Source organism: Cebus imitator, unplaced genomic scaffold (assembly GCF_001604975.1).
Source record: "Cebus imitator isolate Cc_AM_T3 unplaced genomic scaffold, Cebus_imitator-1.0 Scaffold560, whole genome shotgun sequence".
Taxonomy (NCBI): domain Eukaryota; kingdom Metazoa; phylum Chordata; class Mammalia; order Primates; family Cebidae; genus Cebus; species Cebus imitator.
The window spans coordinates 337,165-359,106 of record NW_016107875.1 but is presented as its reverse complement, the minus strand read 5'-3'; positions in this window follow the sequence as shown (position 1 = coordinate 359,106).

Below are 21,942 nucleotides of genomic sequence, written 5' to 3'. Positions count from 1 at the left end.
TCAAGTGCTGGGATTACAGGAACGAGCCACCACGTCCAGCCTATTCAACCAGTTTTATAGGACATGAAAGACTTCAGAAATGAAGAACCCAAGACTTGGGGAAAAGGGTCTATTTTTGTGCTTAGGTTTGATAAAGAATGGATAGCCATGTAGAAGTATAACTCGTCCAAAAGATGGTGTGGCCTAATGGTAATAAACTGAGGGGAACATAGTAAGGCCTGTTTGAACAGATATTTAGTGGCATCTCTGCATCTTTATTCTTTTCCTCTGGGTATAGGGCAGGACACCTGTTACATGAGGGTCTTATGACCTACTTCCAGGGAAAGCAAGTCAAAGAATTCTCTTAGGGCCAGCTCTTACAGAGAAAGGCAGAAGAAGATCTGAAAATGGCCTTGTTTCTGTGGTTTTCCCAATTTCCAAGGTGTTGTATTTTGGAGTAGCATGTTCTGAATTCTGATGCCACTGAATTGTGTACTTTAAAAGGATGAATTCTGTGGTATGTGAATTATAGCTCAATAAGATTATTGCTAATGACCCACAGATTTGTCATTAATTTCCCATGAGGTAAAAGTGGCTGTTTCTTTTCACAGATACATAAAATCTAATAATATCTTTCTGCAGATAAATAAAATCAGGTGGCTAGTTGGCCACCTGATTTTTAACTCCTTACAGCCAGGTGACATTAGGCAAGTCACTGCCTTGACTCCTGGGGCCTTATTACTCTCCTTTGAACAATGAGCACAGTAATACATATAACTAAGGGCCACATGGGAGGTCAAATGCATTGGCCCATTATGAAGCCTGCCACTGTGCTTAACGGATGGGCGATCAGCTCAGTCCCCATCCTTTCCTCCTCCTACCTGAGAAGACCTGTAAAGTACCCGGGCCAGTGGCAAAGCAAGTTATTAGAATCTGATCACTGAGGTACAATCCATTTCTTGGCATCCAAAATAACGCATTACCTCTTGAAGCCTGTTCTTCTGCAGCAGTTCAGCATGCTTCTGTTCACATTTTTTGTCACAGAAAGTCCTTGTTCCTTGCTCTTCGTTCTCATGAAATCCAGAGCACAGGCACTACGACTATTACCGAGTGCCAGACAGACTCCTCCACTGCTTCCTGTCGGCCGGGTGGCTCTGCAGCCGTTCCCTCACACACAGCAGTGCACTGGCAGATGCTTCACAGTCAGCTCTCTGGGACGTATATATAGAAAGTCCTGATTTGTAGCATGTGCCAATTTTCATGGTGTAAATACTCCCACCATGGCTAATTTCAAGCTACTGATGTGAACACAGAGTTGGGAGGAGATGGGCACAGCCAGCTCTCTTAAGATGTGCAAATGCGCCCCAGCATAGCGCTGTCTTTGTGGGATAATTAAACCATCACTGCTTAGCAGAGCTTGTAGGCAGCTACTAGACGAAATTGCTTAGAAAGAAAGGGGTTTCCTCACATGAATTTTCACAGCATGACACCTCTGCTGGGGCTTCTGCCTTCTGAGAGCTCAGCATGTAACACACAAAATTATGAGCTTGAAGCTAGGGTTGATTAGACAGGAGGTAAAGGGGTGGTTAAGATCCCACAGTAAGCCTGTTTTGGAGCTATATATAAATATATGTATTTTTACCATATGTGCCCTAGTATTGGAGACAGCACACTCAGGTCATTCAGAAAGCATCAGACACTGTGACTTGCAGCCTGGAAGAACTGAGTTTATGCATATTTGACAAGGTCAGAATTGCATAACTAAGGTCTAGGGATTGCAGGATGCATGCTAAGGAGGAAGGCAAAGGTGTGTGGTCAGTTGGCAGCCTCTTACACCAAAGCTATGTAAACCCAGACTAAGGAAGCTCCCAGTCTTCTGGTGGGCTGGCCCATCCTCTTTTGGGTGGCAGGTTAAAGTTGGAATGAGATTCTGAGAGCAAAAACAAGTATGGGTTGAGGTGATTATGGAAATGATTCTGAATGCTGAGGCTGTTTAGAGACTGTAGGATGGAATGTGGAGGTGGATATGTGCTGTTGTATGCCATGAGAAGAATGATTGGGCTTATAATCTTCTGGTAAGGACAATGGGTTGGTTAGAGCAACCTGTCTTGTATAACAAACCCCAGTGGTTTCATGCAAATGCTGTATTTCTCACATAACAGTCAAATGGAGTTTCTTGTCTGGCTGGAAGTGAGACAGCTCTACTTCAAGTAATCATTGAGAGATCCAGGCTGATAGATGGCGGTCTTCAGCATCTGACTTTCAACATCTTCCTGTCAACAAAACCAGCCAGGAATAGGGGAGCAGCAAGTAGGGAGAGAAGGCATATCTACTTTTAAAAATTATTTATTTAGTTTTAGAGACATGGTCTCACTTTGTTGCCCAGGCTGGAGTGCAATGGTGCGATCATGGCTCACTGCAGTCTTGAATTCCTGGGCTCAAACGATCCTTTTGCCCTGGCCTCCTGAGTAGCCAGGGCAACAAGTGTGTACCACCTAACTTGGCTCACTTTTTACTATATGTTTTGTAGAGGCTGGATCTCCCTATGTTGCTGAGGCTGGTTTCAAACTCCTGGCCTCAAGCAATCCTCCCACCTCAGCCCCCCACAGCACTGGGTGTTACCACACCTGGCCTCATATCTACACTTGAACCACATCCGTTCCATTCACAGTCCTCTATGGACTCCCTTTTGCAAGAGGAGCAATTCTTGAACTGAGTGAGTATTAATTGAAGACCCTCTGCCTTTATGACAAGTTCTGTGATTCTTTGATCACTGAGTAGACTCTGGCTGGCCAGCCACTTCCCAAGAACAGATCTGCAATACAGAGAGGAACAGAATCTTTGGTGGGTAGTAAGCTCTGTCTGCCATAAATAGGAGCAAAATGTGCTCAAAATGGTGCTAACCAAGAGTTTTCTTTTGTTAAGACTATCTGTGCATAAACAAGCTGGACAAGTTAGCATTTTATCTCATATGTTTCCTTTCAAAGGAAATTTTACATAGTCCAGACAATGTGGTACTATGTTAAGCTGATAAGGCAAAGTGAATTGCACTGGGTCTCTCCCCAGCAGGGCAGTTTTTGAGGGTGTGGCCTCTCAGCACTGGGGGAGCTATTAACTGAAGGCCACCTGCCTTTCCTTCCATAACAACTCCTCTGATTCTTAGTTCCTGAAGCTCTTGTTAAATCTGATAATTTACTAACTCACTGCCCCGGGGATTTTAATTGAAACTAGCGTGAGTAACATGCCCTGGCAATGACTGGGGCAAAGAAAGTATCGTCCTTTACCCCCAACTAAAGCCACTTGCTAAGAAGTCAAACCTATTCCATTTCTTTTCATGCCCAGAGATTTCCAGTTTTATTTCCTCAGATTCAAGCCTGGAAGACAATGAACAGCAGATGCACATGTTGAAAACTGATGTTATGCCCAGAGAAAATACCTGTTCCTCAGTGCTTTGCATATGTAGGGGCACAGTGATCCACTTTATTTGTTCTCCTCATACGGAAAAGCAGACAGTTCATTTTGCTTGTGGCAATCAGTGTAGATATGAGGCATATGACTAGGCAAGGCCTGGTGGTGCTGATGGCAAAAAACAGTGGGAGAGAATAGCTCTGGCCACAGCTTTGCAACTGCCTTTGCAAAATTATGACAGAGAAATCTGACATGGCTCACTCCATCTTGTTTCTAGCCCTACAGGTCTTTGCCATTCCTGAGTGTGGGGCAAGGTGACTTTGGAAGAAATTTAATTTATAGTTTAAATGATAATATCCCTTCCCCAAAACTAAACTGTTCTTGTAAAACTAGTGAAAGCCCAGCAAGTTAGGGGGACGAGAATGGCAAGAATTACCAGCCATTATTCTGCAGTTCATGAGATTTGCAACTTCCCCAATTACTCTTGCAGATAACATCACTATTATAGAACCTAAGACTGGCTTTTTGAGATGTCTTTTCAGGTTTTTGCATTTCTAACAATGGGATGGCCCCACCTGGACCTGCCAACCAGTCCTGTGGTCCCTACACAGGAACTTATATAGCACAAGAGGACAGCTTCAGTTTCCCATGAGTTCATCTCTGACTCAGCCAGTCAGCATGCCCCCTACCCTAGCCCCTTATACACTCAACTATCTCTGAGAAAACCCTAACCTATGAGCATTTGGGGAGATTGATTTGAGTAAATACTGTCTCCCATGTTGTGTAGCTGACCTCATGTCAATTGAACGCTTTCTTTACTGCAATGCCATGGTCTTGGTGAGCTGATTTTATTTGTGCAGCAGGCAGGAAGAATCCATCAGGTGGTTACAGCTTGTGTAGGTGAGCACCGTGCAGGGGAACATGAGTCACCAGCTATCCCCAAGATGTTCACAGCTCTGTGTTCAAATGTGACGACTGGCAACTCCATACTTTTCTTTTGATGATGTTCCAAAAGCCATTAGGTGGGCTTTAATATTTGTGCCCAACACAGTTATTCAGGTAAAACCTCCTTTGCAAAGATTGTAACAGTGAGAAAATTAAGACAGTGAAAATGATCTGACCTAACTGATTCCATCTTGCCTTTAATCTCCAAGCTGCCATTGTTTATTCCTGGGGTAGGCCAAGTTAACTTTGGGAAGAATTTAGTTTATCATTTAACATTGAAACAAAGATGATAACAGCTTCTCCCCAAAATAAACTTCCACCTTGCTTGGTGTATTAGTCAATTTTCACAATGCTGTACTACCTGAGACTGGGTAATTTATAAAGGAAAGCAGTCTAGTTGACTCACAGTTCTGCATGGCTGTGGAGGACTCAGGAAACTTACAATCATGGCAGAAGGAGAAAGCGGAGACGTCTTATATGGTGGCAGGTGAGACAGAGAGTGAAAAGCCCAGGGGAAATTGCCATGTATAAAACCATGAGATCTTGTGAGAACTCTCTCACTATCATGAGAACAGCATGGAGAAAACCATCCCTGTGATCCAATCACCTCCCACCAAGTCTCTCCCACAATACTTGGGGATTACAATTCAAGATGAGATTTGGGTGGGAACACAAAGCCTAACCATATCACTTGGGAACCAGGTTGCCTTTGTAAAACTGACAATTAGTCACAAGATTAGAAATTATGGTTCAGGAGTCTTATGGCTATAGGTCACAAGATCGCTAATCACCCCAGTTACTCCTGTAGATAACATCACTATCATAAAGATTGGTGTTTAATATATTTTTCAGACTCTGTATTCTGATGGATCAGCTGGTGCCTTTCTGTGGCTTCTTTTTCCTTTCATTGTTTTCCTTGATATTTCACGAATATGAGCTCAATAGGAACTATGGCCCTCAGATGATGAACCAGATCCCAGACATTAGACCTTTCTAGAGTAAGCACTGATCAGAGGTGTCTAATTGCTAGGATGGGGCTATACCTTGGAGCTAGTTTTCTTTTGCATGATTGGGGTGAGAAATTAAATGGCTCCCACAGGGCTCTAGGAATGTGGGTTTGCCTACAAGAACTCCAAATAGCTTGATCTTACGAAGTCTTCACTGAACAAATGAATTTCCTACACTAGTCAGGATGAAAAAAATTCAGATCCTTATGTAGACAAACAAGATCAAAATATTCAATTGTGTTTATTTTCTCTGAGTGACAATTCATTTATGTTTTAGTATTTCCCTTAGTAGGAAAGTTGGATGTGGAAAAATTCTAGAGCTCTTTCAAAAATGGCAAATGGATGTCTTTTCACATGTGAATTTCTAATAGATTGGTTGTGCCTGTCTGGAGAGTTAAGCTGAGCAGAATTCCGATATTGCATCTACTTTTTGCATGAAAAACAATCAGAAATTGATTAGTAATGTCTGCCCTGGGTGTGGGAGTCAGAGCAGTAGATATATTTGCCACATTCACTCATTCATTCAATCACCAAGTACTAAGTGGCTATATGGTATTCAAGGCACTCTTCTAGGGGCTGTGGCACAGTTGTAGTTGCTGAGATTCTGTTCTAGGTACAGGGTGATGCTCTAAGAGCTGATTGTATTTACTATTCCTAACTGACCCGTCAATATATAGGTCTTGATAGGTCAAATGATTCATCCAAGGCCACAAAATTAGTAAGAGGGTCAACAAGAACACAGGACCCCAAGTTCCTCATTATCTACCTTGTGACCCTCTCACCATCACCTGGGTAAACTCGAAGCAATTTTTATTCTAAAATTGTAGTTGCAGAAAACCTCTTGAACTACTCCCAACCTTTTGGTCAGTGGTGGATCTTCAATGTGGGCTGTAGCCCAGGAATAAGGAGACTTTACTTCCTTCTTGGAAACTTCCATGCAGAATCACCTGCCGTTTCCAAGAATGTAACAGAGGCAGCAAAGCATGTGGAAAATTCCTCTTTGTTGGCAAAGACCAATGTGACATTTAGTTGAAAGAGGATATTATCCAAAGGCCATATGGGGTTAACAGTGCCTGGGGGGAGTGGGAGCTCCATGGATCAAGATATCAAATGGCAGTTGGGTGAGTTTTTCCACGTCTGAATTCCAGGAAAAATTTCCTTGATATGGTTCTGTTGTTCAAAGTAAGCCTGTTCTGCTCAGGGCTTTTGAAAGTAGGCATGTCTAGATGGGTGGTGGAGGGGCATCTGGGAGGAGAGATTATTTTTTCTCTGTAGAATCCAGTTTATTCCACCAGTTCCTGAGCTCACTACCCCCTACCCCCTACACACCCATACTTTGGGGAAGGGTGTGTGTGCCTCCCTCATACTTTGGGGAGGGATGTGTGTGCCTCCCTGCTGGGCTTTTCATCTGAACTTCAAAGCCCTGTAAAACAGGCAACTCTATCTCTTTTCCTGCTTGGTCTCCATGGAAAAATGGGGAGGTCTGACCTCCTCCCAGTGTTCGAACTTCCTACTCAGAGCTTTGGAGGCCCTGGATTAAGATTCCAGGAAGGGCAAAACCCAAGCCACAAGTGGGGAAGGCTTTGTTTCATGAACATGAATCATTCTTTCAAAGAAATCATAAAGAGGCTCATTTATGTAACTGCGCCTACTTAAGGACTTTTTGAGAGGGTTTCTAGGAAGTTAAGAAAAACCTGAAATAGATGTTCTGAAACACCTCTACCTACGGGTCACTGTTCTAACAAGCTCATTACCTGTCATTAGATATAGCAAGAGTTGTTGGGGCCGGGCCTAAGTCCCCTGAGTCTGGCCTGGACATCACTCGCAGACATCTCCTGTATAGGCACGATGGCTTCCTCAGCTCCCTGCATGAGAATCTTCTCTGGTTGTGCTTCCTGGGAACAGACATGAAGTGCTGGGGAATTAATACTCTAGGAGCCTTGCTCGGCCAATAAGGGACACATTGATCAATTCTGAGGTGTGTTCTGCACAGTCCCTAAGAGGGTCCCAGTAGGACTGAGCCCTGGCTATGTGCAATTGTAAATTTCTCATTTATGCCCTTTAATTGGCTTGCTTCCATTTAATTGGCATCCCTATCTCAATTTCCAGCTCAGTCATTGTGCATTCTAGTCACCTCCACATAAACACTTGCACCCAAATCCTGGCCTTAGTGTGGGTTTATGGAGGAACCTAAACTAAGACCTGACAAACCTACGTGTCTTTTGCAGGGCTGAGCTGCCAAGAACTTCCTGAGGTCCACAGCCTTCTCCTGTATCTGTTGTTAGGTAGATAGATGTTTGCCCAGCTGGGATTTACCTTTCCAGGGCAGGAGATGTCACGATGTGGACAAAATAAGATTTACAACTTGATGAAGATACCAGATTGACCAGAGAGACTGTATCATTACTAAGCCCAACACCTGGCTTGGTGGTAATAAAGAGGGAGAGCTCAGCCTCAGTGGCCACGAGATGACCCCCACCTGGATATTGACGCACCAGGTGGTGAGTGTGGTGCTGGTTTGGGAAGGTGAGGAGCTGGCAGTGCCCACTCTGTTGGGGTGGGCTGTGGGCAGAGGGAAGGTATGCTCAAGAGATAGTCTCTGCTCTAAAAGAGCAAAATCTCTCTTTTCCTTATGAAAATCAGTCTCTTCATTCCCTTTAGGTAGCTACATAAACCATCGCCTAAGAAATGCCAAATCCTCAGGCAAAATGGCCTTGTATGGCTGGCGCATGGCATATTGATGTCATGGGCTTGAGCCCCTATTGGTCCGTGGTCACAACCAAAGCCACCTCTTCCTGTTGTAGCTGAGGTTGAATCATGTGACTTACCAGACATCATGGTCTGCCCTACTTTTAGGTGTTCTTTTAGGAAGAACAGTCACTTGTCCCTAACTCAGCTGGAGGGCTCAGCCACTTGTCTATAGAGTGTCATTGACCTCTGGCCCCTGCTGCTTGTAATCAGTGTGGGGCCAGGGTCAGTTGAGAGGCATTGGCAGGGATGGGGAGTGGGAAAAGGAGGATAGAAAACCCTTTTGGAAGAAGTAGTTGTTATTTGAGAAACAGGAGGTGTTACTTTTCGGTGCGCTTCTCCCTTCCGCACTTCCCTGCGGTGCTTTCAAGGGCCTGTCCTTCCCTGTGCTCGGGGCTCCTCTCTGCTCCTTCAGGACCAGCTAAGCTGGAAACTAGTGAGCACTGGGAGGTGATCAAGTGTGAATGGGTTAACATGTTGATAATGATAATAGCTAGTACTTGAGTGCTCACTTTGTGCAGGCACTCTGCTAAGGACGGCACAAGAACTACTTTGTCCAATTATCTCAACAATTCCAGGAACTAGGGACTATAATTAGTTCTATTTTTAAGATAAGAGGCTGAGACACAAATGTTAAGTAACTTTCCCAAGATCACACAACTAGTAAGGAGTCGGTCCAGCACGTTTTTAACAAATCTTAATTCAGCTCCTTCTATGTGCTGTGAGCCCCAAAGATCTCAGACAGGTCTGAGTCCATTTAGGAAGTTTATTTTGCCAAAGTTAAGGATGGATGCTCATAACACAGCCTCCGGATGTTCTAATGGCATGTGCCCCAGGTGGTCGGGGCACAGCTTGGTTTTATACATTTTAGGGAGATGTAAGACACCAATCAATATATGTAAGAAGTACATTGGTTCAGTTCAGAAAGGTGCGACAACTGAAAGCAGGGAGGGGGCTTTCAGGTCATAGGTAAGTAATAGATAACTGGTTGTATTCTTGTGAGTTTCTGATGAGCCTTTCCTAAAGAGGCAGTCAGATATGCATTTATCTCGGTGAGAAGAGGAAGGACTTTGAGTTCTGTCTGTTCATTGTCCACAAGGAAATTCCTTGTGAGGAAGGTATGTAGCTTATAAAAAAAAATCTTTGTAGCTACCTTTTTTAGGAATAGAATGTGAGGTAGGTTTGCCTTAAGCAGTTCTCAGCTTGACTTTTCCCTTTGGCTTAGTGATTTTGGGGTCCCAAGATTTATTTTCCTTTCGCAGTGCAAGCCATTTGTTCAGGTGAACAAGACAGGCTCCCCATCTAGCAGGTCAGGTAAAAATCCAAGAGGCAAACCTAGGACCAAACTCTAAGATAGTGAAGAGTCCACATAATTAAAGGACTGAAGTGCTGGAGCTGCTTGGTGGCCCTTTTCACCTGGGGGGTCAGAGAAGGAGGCCTTCTTAGGAGAGCTGACATTGACACTGTAGTCTTAGGCCAAGGAGCCAGCCTCTAAAGATGATGGGGAAGAGAATTTCTGCAAACAGCTGCTGCAGACAGCATAGCTGAGGCAAGGACAGAAAGGAGAGGGGGAGATTCCATGAGAAGAAGGAAGGGAGATGGGGCCCGTCCGGAGACTCCCAAGTCACATTCTTCATTTCATCAGGGCCTTTCAAAGCTGAAAGGGGCCCTGAGGCTCTCCTATAGAAGTTAGGAGGACAGGTGGGTAGGGCTCATGTTAACAATGTGACTAGGACCAGGGCTCCCAGGGTGGGACCTGGTACACACCCAGCCTGCTCCTGGGCTTGGCACTCTGACCTCATCTGGGAAGCCAGGCTGTGCCGCCGGGTGGGAGCCACCCAGAGGTGTGGTCAGAGGGCTTTGTATCAGGCCCACGCTAACTCCACTCCTGGCAGGACAAGGCCTGGGCAGCCATCTCTGGGCTTGGTGCCAGTACCTCTCACTGAAAAACAGTGGGGCTGATTGCAATGATGTTTTGCGAAGGAAACATGGGAGAGAATGTGATGTGAGCTGAGATTCCAGCTCACCACATTTCAGGCCCCGGTGAGTTCCGGTAGCAAAGTTTCAGACTCCTCCCTGAGAGTGTTTCCAGGAAACCCCAGGGTGTGAAAGTAGAGCGCCAGATGTTCTAGTAAAAGGAAAACTTTCCAGAACAAATAATAACAGTAACAGAAGGGTAAATTAATCTGGTGGATATGAGAGAGAGCGCGAGCTCCAAGACTGTAACTAGCAGGCACCTGAGTGGTTCTGGACAAATCCTATATGTCACATGGCTTGTTTCTTTCTATCCTCTAACCCTTCTCCTCTCTGTGATTTATGGGACCAGCCTGTCTGAACGGCTGAGATAGTGGCCTCAAAGAGGCAAGCAGCTGGCAAAAGGAGGTGTGCAGCCACCCACAAACAACACATTTCACACATGAAGAAAGATACTCTTGAGGGCATGTGTAGACCGCAGGGCCAAGGCAAAGCTCCCATCTAGGTCCTGAGCTATGATGCTGTGCCGTGGAGGATGGAGGCTGTGGTACACTGTCAGCGATATCCCAAGGTGCTTGGATGGAACAGCTCTCCCAAAGAGAGAGAGAGAGAGAGACATGTGAGCTGCTTTGAAGAACAAATGCTCGAAAGAAGGGGGGCACATGTGAGAGCTGAAGGAGAGCTGTTAAGCAAACATCATGTACCTTAGGTACTTTCAAAGTAGGTCAGGAAATTTTCATGTTCATGCCAGTTGCAGTGTGAGCCCAGATTTTCCTTTATGCCTAAGTCTTAAAATGTTCTGATAAAATCATTGCAATCTGGGCAGAGATGAGGGTTTGACTGGGATGGACTCCTAGTCTCCATGTGTTTGGTGATGGGAAGAACAATGATTGTGTCATAGATGTGCATGGGATTAAGTAGGGCCTTCGTGCACAGTGGCGTGTGGTGTTCCCTGCGCAAAGATGTTTGGCCAAGGGGGTGAAAGGTGGGGCTGAAACCCCCAGCCAGCATCCTTGGCGAAGTTTTTACTCTGGTATGGGTCTGTCAGTTCAAGGAAGGGACACATTTTAAAAATTGGTTCTTCTAGCAGGAGATGGTTTCTAATTTCCACAAAGATGGTATCGTATGAATTCTTTTCATGAAGAAAAATACTTTCCATATCATTTTTCCATAGTATAAATCTCTTCCTTTACTCCCCATCAGTTTTTCTTAAAATACTTCCAAAATTGTCTTCTGGGATGTTAATAGGTGACATACAAACAAGGATTCAGTGATAAAATAAATTTTAGAAATGCTGGGTTAACCACAGAAAGATTTGTTTTAATTGCAGGATTTCTCAGAGCATTTATTATATGATCCGCATTATAAATTTCCCAGAGGTGGTTGCAGTGAGTAGAATTTCCCAAGCATATATAACTGCTGTGATTTGAAGGGTGGTTCCCCTCCAAAATTCATGCTGAAACTTAATTCCCAATATGACAGTGTTAAGAAATGTGGTCTTTCTCAGCTGATGAAGCCATGAAGGCGCTACCCTCATGAATGGGATTAGAACCCTCATAAAAGGGATTGAGATGGAGGGGAGTATCCTTTTTGCCTTTCTGCCATGTGAGGACACAGTGACTTTTTTTTCCCTTCCTCAGGGTGCAGCAACAGAGTGCCATCTTGGAAGGCAGAGAGCAGACCTCACCAGACACCAAACCTACCATTACCTTGAGCTTGGACTTCCCAGCCTTCAGAACTGTGAGAAATAATTTTCTATTACTTATCAATTACCCAGTCTGTGGTATTTTGTTACAGCAGCACAAACAGAACGATACATTGACTGGAGAAGCATGTTAGAGGACTTGTGTTCTGTAAATACTTATAACGCTGTTTGAAATTATTGATGCTTCATTTCTTGGATTTCCAACTGGGAGAAGATTGCCCTGGTAACAACTCATTGTTCCTTTTATCAAATGAGGGTGTGTCAGCACAAATTTCAGCCAAGGGCCTTGACTTCCTTGTAGAGTTACAGCCTCCGTGGTAGAACAGATATCATGCATTTACAAAAGCTCTAAAGGAATATTTGAGGGTTCACAAAGCCTTTAGCACATGGAAGCGCTTCTCTTTGGACAGATGCTGTGGTTTAACAGTCACTGGACAGGATCTCTATCATAGACAGGATCTTACAGGCATCAACAACCAATATGATTCCTTGGAAACTAAGAGATTTGGACAATATCTAAGAGAATAGGAAGAGCTAGCAGAATTAAACAAACACACACACACACATTTTAAGCTTGCTGGCAATAAAGAATCATCCAGAAAATGACTGATGACTTCTCTGACACGAATCTTTCAAATATGGAAAAATATCTGTGACATCATCACCCCCCTCCTTCTCAAAAAACAAATTAAGAAACCAAAAAGGTCAGGATGTTCTATGCCCTTCAACTTCTTTCCCAGGTACCTCACTGGAGTCACTGCAGGATTGAGGGAAGTTCATGAAGGGCTAGAATTTCTGACCAGACCCATGGACCACAGCTCTCCTTATAGCCCTGATGACATATAACCCAGCATGGTAAAAAGGTTCTGACTGCTAAGTGGGTACACAAGCTCTCGGCTCCACTGACCACAGGCAGTGAGGGGGCCAGCCTGAGTTCCAGCACAGAGCGGAATTTGACCATATGCTCTGTAGCCACTTACTGCTCCTGGAAAGCCAAATAACAACTTCTCAAGGCCCCTGAGGGTTGGGAAGCTGAGAAACGCCTTCAATGCAGCCACATGTTGAGGTGTTATTAGACGATTCTTTCTAAATGCATATGAAATTGCTTATTTTATTTTGTTCATTCAAAGCTGTGATTCATGCAAACTGGAAGCATTCTGACCCAGAAAATCACCAAAATTATAGCAGCTACCACTATTTTTTGCTAAAATACTCATTTTGGTTTGTTCTCTTATGGGTCTAGAACTAGTAAAATAAATAAAGGACATCGACATATCATAATAATCAAGTCTCACTAGTGAGAGGTATTTCTGCTTTTGTGCTTGGAAAAAGGAAGATTTCTTACACTGATTGGAAAAGCAGATGAATTCAAATGCAAATTACCTTGCCTGCCTTTGGGGTTAGAGAAGGTATACATTGTAACGATTTGAATATCCATTTAAATGTGGCTGTATTTGTCTTCCCATATTTTTACTGACACCTATTCTCTGTGTGTTTGCAAGCCACGTAATAAAGAATTTTGTGAGCTTTAAAAGTAATTTCCCTTTTTATACCTTGAGCTATGTCCATGAAAGAAGTTCTGCAGATGTTTGAGAAGAATGACCATATATTTTGGTTTGTGCAGACAGTCCTGGTTAAGGCTTGCTGATTGACTAGTGATTGTTAATTATTTTTAGCTCCTCATTTCACTTTCCTAAGTGTCCTGCTTGGGTGATGAATTATATGATCTCCCTTCTTACAAGTGGGAGAAGTGAATAGGTGGAAGAAATGCCATCATTGCCAAATTTCTAACTATAAATGGATGTTTCTCAAAGGAATGACAGGCTGTCAGCTATATATAGATCAGCTATATGTAAGAGTGTGATTAAGGACATAATGAAAGATCCATGTGCAGACAACCCAAAGGGAATAGGAGTTTTAGGACAAAGGAAGGAAAACACCACCTATTTGATGTGAGCAGGTTGCAGAGAGGGAATTGGAGGAGGTAGCTGTGATGACTGAGCAGCTATGGCTGCACCAGAGGCTGCAGCGTGGCACAGCTCATGATCAAGTTTCTTGTAATTCTTATATTTTGTTGCCCATCAGATTCTATACATAGAAATAATACCAAGAAAGGTCCGGGAGGGAGGAAGCAGTGGGCTGTCTCTGCCACCTTGCCATTCTAGAGAATCTGTTCTCTGCTGCTCCTGATTTGAAATTCAAAATACTCTCTCAGATTCCCTCATCACCGTCACAGGCAAGCTCAGCTTCTCTGGGAGCTGAACAGGGCTATTTGCAGGCGACTGTACTGTGATTACTGCTCCATCTATTCCAATCTGACTTGCCTTCAATGTGAAAGCCATGTTAATTATCAATATATAGGCCCTACAGTCTCAAATTCACTCCGCAACTTTCAGCATCTACCATGTGTGCTGTAATGGATGGAATTCCTTTACTCATTTCTTTACAGTGAGTAATGTTAGGCTTTCTTATTAGGGGGCGCTGGAGGGACACGGTAAAAGAAAGAATCTCTTGCCACTTTCTGCTGCTGCTGCACAGTTGATGATGGGATAGATGTGATGACATCTGATGGTGCGTCGTCTTAGGCCCCTGGCCCCTTGGCACCCTTGTGACCTGGCCTACCTTGGGGATCACCTTCCCACAACCCTCCCAGCACCGACATTGCGCACTCAGGCCTCCCACCCACAGTGGTTCCCCAACTCCCTGTGTGTGCCCTCCTGCAAGCTGGCATTGCTTGTTCTCTGAAGAGTTGTACTCTGCCTGCCTGGTGACTGTGGGCCAGGTCTGGCACAGGCAACCCAGCAAACTGCTCTGCCCTTCACTGGTCAGCAGGTGTACATTCTCTATTGTGGTCTGAACCTCAGCCTCTTGCAGGATTACTCTTTCTCGGTACTCTCCCTTCACCCTATTACATCTTTAAAGTTCTTATTATATTTTACATTTCTCTTATCATGGCTTAATTCTTCAGGGTAAACATTTCACCTTTTCAAAGAGATTTTTTAAAGAATTTATTGTTTGAACCAAAAGCTTCATCAAAAACTTAAAAAAGTATAATAGATACTCATGCTGAAAAATGCAAATAATATAGAAGGGTATAAATTGAAAATTGAAGGTCTCATTCTTCTCCACTCTGGTTTTATAATCATTTCTACTTCCCAACTGTAAAAGTCACTTATAACTTCTTATGTACTCTTCTACAAACTTTCTGTGCATCAATAAACACACATAGATGTTAACTTTCCTGTTACGCTTTTAACGCACTTTTGAACCCTATTTTTTTCTTTAGTTACTATATATGGGGCAGCTTTCCATATCAACGTATTTTATTTTTAAGGTATTTGTTTGTTCATTTAGTTATTTATCTTTATTTTGCAAGAAATACAAGTACATACTTATGAATATGAGATATCAAAGAGGTATTAAAAAAAAAAGTAGGCCGAGTGTGGTGGCTCATGCCTGTAATCCCAGTACTTTGGGGGGCTGAGGCAGGTGGATCATGAGGTCAGGAGTTCAAGACCAGCCTGGACAACATGGTGAAACCTGTCTCTACTAAAAATACAAAAATTAGCCAGGCGTGGTGGTACACACACGTAATCCCAACCGCTAGGGAGGCTGAGGCAGGAGAATTGCTTGAACCCAGGAGGCAGAGGTTGCACTGAGCCAAGATTGTGCCACTGTACTCCAGCCTGGGTGACAGAGCAAGACTTCATCTCAGGGAAGGAGGGGAAGAAAAGTAAAATTTTCCTGAATTACCACTACCTCTTTTAATTATTTTGGCTACCTCCATAATTTAAAAAATACATGTACAGTTATATACAGGTATATATTTATTTCTTGAGTCATCAACTTTAAACAGTATTTATTAGTTTTCTCATTTAGAAAAAAAATGTGCAGCTCACTACCAGCATTCATTTAATTTTGCGTGAACATGCTCTTTGAGGCTGAAGCAAATCTGACTGATTTTCAATGTGAAAATAAAATATCATACTGTTCTTGAAGTGATTTCTAAATAACATCAGAATTGTCTGAATCATCAGAATCATCGTATCAGAAAAATCAGAGTCATCAAATAAATCTTCAGGGGCCAACAATTGTTCAAGAATTCTAGCATTTGACATTTTCAGTCATGGAGAGTTACTATGTTTTGTTAATGTTAATGGAAAAACCACCACGAAAAACAGAGCGCTATAAATAGAGTGATGTATTTTGTTTCCAAAGTCCGTATACCAGAGCAAAGTGAAAATAATAACGAAAGTGAGGTATTCCGTGGCAAAGTTATCTCAGGGTAAAAGCCGTGGCAGCAGTTCCACTGCTGAGTGTTCTCAGGGCAAATGGGAAAAGGATTAATCCCCTAATGTGTAACATAAGAAATGTAGGACATCCCAGCTTTCCTCCACTCCCATCACCCTTGTTCCCTCCGAGCTTTGGGCAGTCATTATACTTCTTTCACATCCTCAAGATTTACATCTGTTAGCTCCATGTATATTTGCACAGTTGCAATCAGACTTTCTACTTGTCTGTTTGTACATACTAAAGGTTGAATTTGTGGCTCATTCCTGCAATCCCAGCACTTTGGGAGGCTGAGTTGAGAAGATTGAGTGAGCCCAGGAGTTTGAGACCAGTCTGGGCAACATGGTGAGACCCTGTCTCTACGAAATCTGTAAAAATTATCTGGATGTGGTGGCACATGCCTGTGGTCCCAGCTACTTAAGAGGCTAGTGTGGGAGGATAGCTTGAGCTTAGGTGTTTGAGTCTGCAGTAAGCTATGATCACACCACTGCCCGTCAGCCTGAGCAAAAGAGTGAGACCCTGTCTCAAATAAAAATTAAAAAGTTGAAATGCAATAAATATCATTTTTAATATAATTATGTAACTATTAACCCCAGTAAAACCAACTAGCAGGAACGAAGATTATATGATCTCCCTACTTACAAGTGGGAGAAGTGAATAGGCGCCACAAATAAGAGAATGTCTCAAGTTACATGTATTATTTTTTCCTGACATTGTTACCAACCATGGGTTCTTGGGGTCTCAATGTAATAGAAATGGACTTGAGACCAAAAGAGTTTTCCCAGGCAAGGCTTAATGCAAGCTTATGCTCAGACATAAGAGAGACAGCTCAAGAGAAAGATAATTTCCTGACCAACTCTAGACAAAAAAACCTGGTATGGCTTTTTTGATTAGGCAAAGCTCCAGAATTGACTTGGGGGTGAAATCTGCAGGCTGGGCTGGGCAAAGCACGTGAAGGGTAGGGTATGTAGTTCAGCATTATCTGGTTGCAGATGGTTATCTTGTGTAATGGGTCTCATGGGCCACCTGGTGGCCTGCCCTTTGACAAAAAGGCTGTGAATCAGTTGCTCACTCTGCCTTCCTGAGGTAGGACACTGCAACCTTTGTCATCTCCTAAGGCCAGTTCCTGGAATTTTTTATGTAAGAGAGCTATTAAATCCAGCTGCTGGTGAAGATGCATGAATAGGTCCAACCAACTGTACATTTGGAAAAATAAATTTTTTTTTTTTTTAAAAGTAAAATGACTATTAGTGAGGTAGTGGTGTGGGCTTTGCAATCTGTGAGGATGCGTGAAAGAAGGCTCTAATGGGGGTGAGCTAAAGCCAAGCCCTGTCCCTACTCTTGTTTCATTGTGATAATTGCTCATTTTTTTTTTTTTTACAGTTTATATTATATATGAAGTGATTTTTCTGCACAGTTTTTTCCCTTGAATTTCTAATTATCATTTTTTGTTTTTGTTGACCAAAGAAACATGTCTTTAAGAGCTTCCAGTTTCTTAATCATAAATAGAACCATCTTGTTTTTGAAGACCTTCACAGAGTTTGGTGATCTCTTGTTTTAATTTGGATCAGTTGCTTTCTAAGTTGCTTTGTAAGACTGCAAAATTGTTGTGGTAAATTTTCTTTTCACTGAGTTCTTCTAGTTATTTCCTTTTTTTCCCAGAAAACATTTATTATTCTTTCTTGCATTATTTTTTGTTGTTTTTGTTTAAGGCTATGGTCAAATAATTACTGGAAATTAGAGAAGAATTTTCTGCATTTTTAGATTTCTGAAAATGCCTTTATCTTGCCCTCAAACATGGTTCATATTTATCTGGACCTCTAATGTCTAGTGTATCAGTCTGGTCCAATCAGGAGACAGAAATTATAGAGTAATTTGAACAGGAAAAGTAATGTAAAGAGTTCTAAACTTTAACAGAGAATTGGAGTAATGAGGAATTGTCTAGCAAAAAGGAAAGAGAGCTCTAAAGAATATAAGAATGGCAGATACAAAGAGCCGTTCTACTCCTGGGCTGAGATAGAGCACCCAGAAAGAGCTCCCCTCCTTCCCTCCTCCTTTTCCCAGAGCTGAGATCCAGTTCTTGTTGGAGAGGACATAGCCATGGCTCACTGCATAGCAGAGGAGTCACTGTGGTAACATGCCAGTTGGAAATCGATCTTCTAAGGTGCTGTGGAAAGCTGGTCATGGGGAGGTGTCTCACCAGATGCACTGCACTACGAAACTGCTCAGAGGATGATTCCAGGGGAACAGACTTCCAGCCTGTTGCTGCCAGCCTTGAACTACAGGACTTGGCTACTGGAGAAGCTTTGTAACTGTCCAACCAGTTCACTTGGCCCACTGCCTACACAGAGCCAATTTATCAAGACAGGGGAATTGCAATAGAGAAAGAGTTTAATTCACACAGAACATGCTGTATGGGAGAGCAGGGATCACAGGTTTTTGAGTATAATTTGGTGGATAGGGAACCAGTGAGTCAGGAGTGCTGATTGGTTATGTCAGAGATGAAATCATAGGGAGTCGAAGCTGTCCTTTTGTGCTGAGTCAGTTCTTGAGTGGGGCCTATAAGACCAGATGAGCCAGTTTATCTATGTAGGTTGGTTCCAGCAGATTGATTAGGGTCTGTAAAATATCTCAAGCAGTGATCTTACGTTTTATAATAGTGATGGTATCCCCCAGGAGCAGAATCTTGCAGCCTGTAGCTGCATGACTTCTAAACTATATTTTCTAATCTTGTGGCTAATTTGTTAGTCCTCAAAGACAGTCTAGTCCCCAGGCAGTAAGCGTTTGTTTTGGGAAAGGACTGTTCACATCTTTGTTTCAAACTATAAAATAAGTTTCTCCTAAAGTTCGTTCAGCCTATGCCCAGGAATGAACCAGGGTAGCTTGGAGGTTAAAGACAAGATGGAGTCTGTTGGGTCAGATCTCTCTCACTGTCATAATTTTCTCAGTTATAATTTTTGCAAAGGCAGTTTCATCTTGGTGCTGAAGAAGCTGCCTATGCTATAGGAGCCCACCAAGGGAGCATTCCAGAAGCAGCAAGCAAATAAATCTCTTTTCCCCAGGGATGTCTCTTCAGGGCTCTCTGCTGGCAGTGTTTCAGTGATGGCAGACAACGGAAAATATTTAAAGGGTCCAGATCCATTTTCACAGAGCAAGCAAAAAGGGAGAATTTGGAGCCAAGAGGCCATAAATCAATAACTGGCATGTTTAGGTACGGAATGACTCATGTCATTAGAATGTTAAAGAATTTTCTCGATTATCTTGTGATAACTTGTGATGCAGATGAGAAGCCTGATGCCATCTTAGTACTTCTTCATGGCTGACTTGTTTTTCCCTCTCTGAGAGGTTTTATAATTTTTATCATTGCAGTTCTGAAATCTCATCAGAATGTGTGTAAATGTCACTTTTCCCCCAGTTCACCTGCTTGGGAGCTCGTAGACGTATCCCAATCTAAAGATTTGAGTCTTCAGCTCAGAAAATTCTTATGTTTGTTTCTCCTACTATTATTTCCTCATGCCAATTTATCTTCTATCTCTTTTGAACCAGGTATACTCTTTCTCTCTCTTTTGAACTCCTACTAAGCTGATGTTAGACCCCCTGGATTGGTCTTTTTTGACTTTTTCAACTTTCTTTTCAAACTGTAACCAAGTACTCCCATTTTTCTAAGAGGTGGTTTACTTAATTTTTCCCTCTCCCTCTCTTTTCTTTTTTTTTTCTTTTCTTCTTTTTCTACCTCACCCCCACCTTTTACTTAGCCCTTTAGAAATGCAGATATAACTTTCACCTCCCCGCTCACCAGACATACCCTACAGGGCAAGTTCATCTGTGTGTTCCAAGATAGACCTCTCCTTGAGAGTTGACAGTTGATTTGTAGACCAAAGCATGCTCGCCCAGAACTCTCACCTCAGGAAACATGTTGAAAGCATGCCCAGTTGGCCCCTTTCCTACTTGGAAGGCACCAACTCACCTGCCCAGTAGATAAGGCACTGAGCTAGCAGGATGGGCCCTGCCCTTGCTCATTTTTTCCCCTACCTTATAAAAGTGTCCTCTTTCGGCTCCAAAAGTGGAGCACTAAGGCAGGACATCTGTGCCTCCTTTCCAAGCTAGCTTCCAATAAATACACTTGCTTTGTATCAGACCTCATCTTCTTAATTGGACTCTGAATTCAGTGAGCAACTAACCCACATTTCAGTTACAAAGCTTTCTCTTTGTCACTTGGTTTGAAGTTCTTTGAAATTTCCTTGAGTTTGTTTTGCAGATCATCAATCCAGCTTTGGCCATGTCTATGTTAATATTCCACCTCTCTGTTGAATAATTTCATTTTGGAAATTACATTTTAAATATCCATGCACTCTTCTTATTTTTGATGCTTTCTTTTCATAGCAGCATTCTTATTTTGTGAAAGTAAAATCTTCTTGAGTCTTCCTGAGGATACTGATTAGGAATTTTTAAGTTTTCTTCTATTCTTTGAATTTTCTGGTTCTTAGGAGGGTTTAGTTGTTTTATTTGGTCTTTCCATTTCGTATTTCACATTTCCCTGAAAAATCTAGCTTTTTGGAAATTATTTTGATTTATGGATGAAGGACTTAGTCTGATTGGTATAGAGGGCTGGTGTAGGTTTCCTCTGTAGTTTTGTAGGAAGGTTTTCCCAACAATTTTTGAATGGGATGGCTGATTTTCAGCGTTGGGTAAGCAGGTGAGTTGTGCCAGAAACCAGTCCACTTTGATCCCCAGCTACAGGGTATATAAATTGAGTCCTCTGAGGTGAGGGGTAAGTGATGTCCATCCCAAACATTAATAGGATGTAAACCTCAGCATATCAAAGGCTATTTTCTGAAATACTTCAACTGAGATTTTCAATTTCATGTCCCTTTTATAGTCTCAGTGTGCATGAAGGATTTATGAATTGACTAACTTGTTATCAGCCACTTACCTTGAAAATTGTTATCTCTTGTTTAGTGCCTTATGGAAAGCAGTGTCTTCTTGTTTTCTCTGTCTAACTTTTCTTCTTAATTTTATGAGATATCTTTGAGTGTTTATAAAAATATATGCATAGGATAAATTACTAAAAGTGTGTGAAAGTGTGATCAGTCTTAACTTTGAGAATCACTGGATGTGGCTGACTCAATTACTAGCCTTCTCAGGTTTTGTTATTTTTTTTTTTTGGAGACAGAGTCTTGCTGTTGCTCAGGCTGGAGTGTGGTGGCGCAATCTCGGCTCACTGCAACCTCTGCCTCCTGGGTTCAAGCAGTTCTCTGCCTCAGCCTCCAGAGTAGCTGGGACTGCAGGCACCCACCACCACACCTGGCTAATTTTTTGTTTGTTTAGTAGAGACGGGCTTTCACCATCTTGGCCAGGCTGGTCTTAAACTCCTGACCTTGTAATCCACCCACCTTGGCCTTCCAAAGTGCTGGGATTACAGGCATGAGCCACCGTGCCTAGCCCATCTCTCAGCGTTTTTTAAACAACTGATGTCCTTGCCTTTTCCCTACCTATACCTCCTCAAGTCACTACACAGAAGCAGCCAGAGGACAGGGGAAGGGGAGAAAGCCCTGCGGGTGAGATGGGCCTTATGCTACCATCAGCTTCACCCCTGATTTTCTATGTGACCGTAGGTAATAACCATAACTGCTCCTATTGGCTGAGTGCTTCCTATAGGTCAGGCACTGTGCCAAACCTTCTACATGCATATTTCCAATAGTTTCTCAAAACAATTCCATGAGAGCAGCACTGTGATCACCCCAGGCTTACTGAGGCTCAGAGGGAATACTATGATGGTTACACAGCTCTGTGAATATATGACAACCCACTGTATTGTACACTTTAAATGGGAGAATCTTATGGTATATAAATTATATGCCAATAAAGCTGTTACTAGATGGTGTA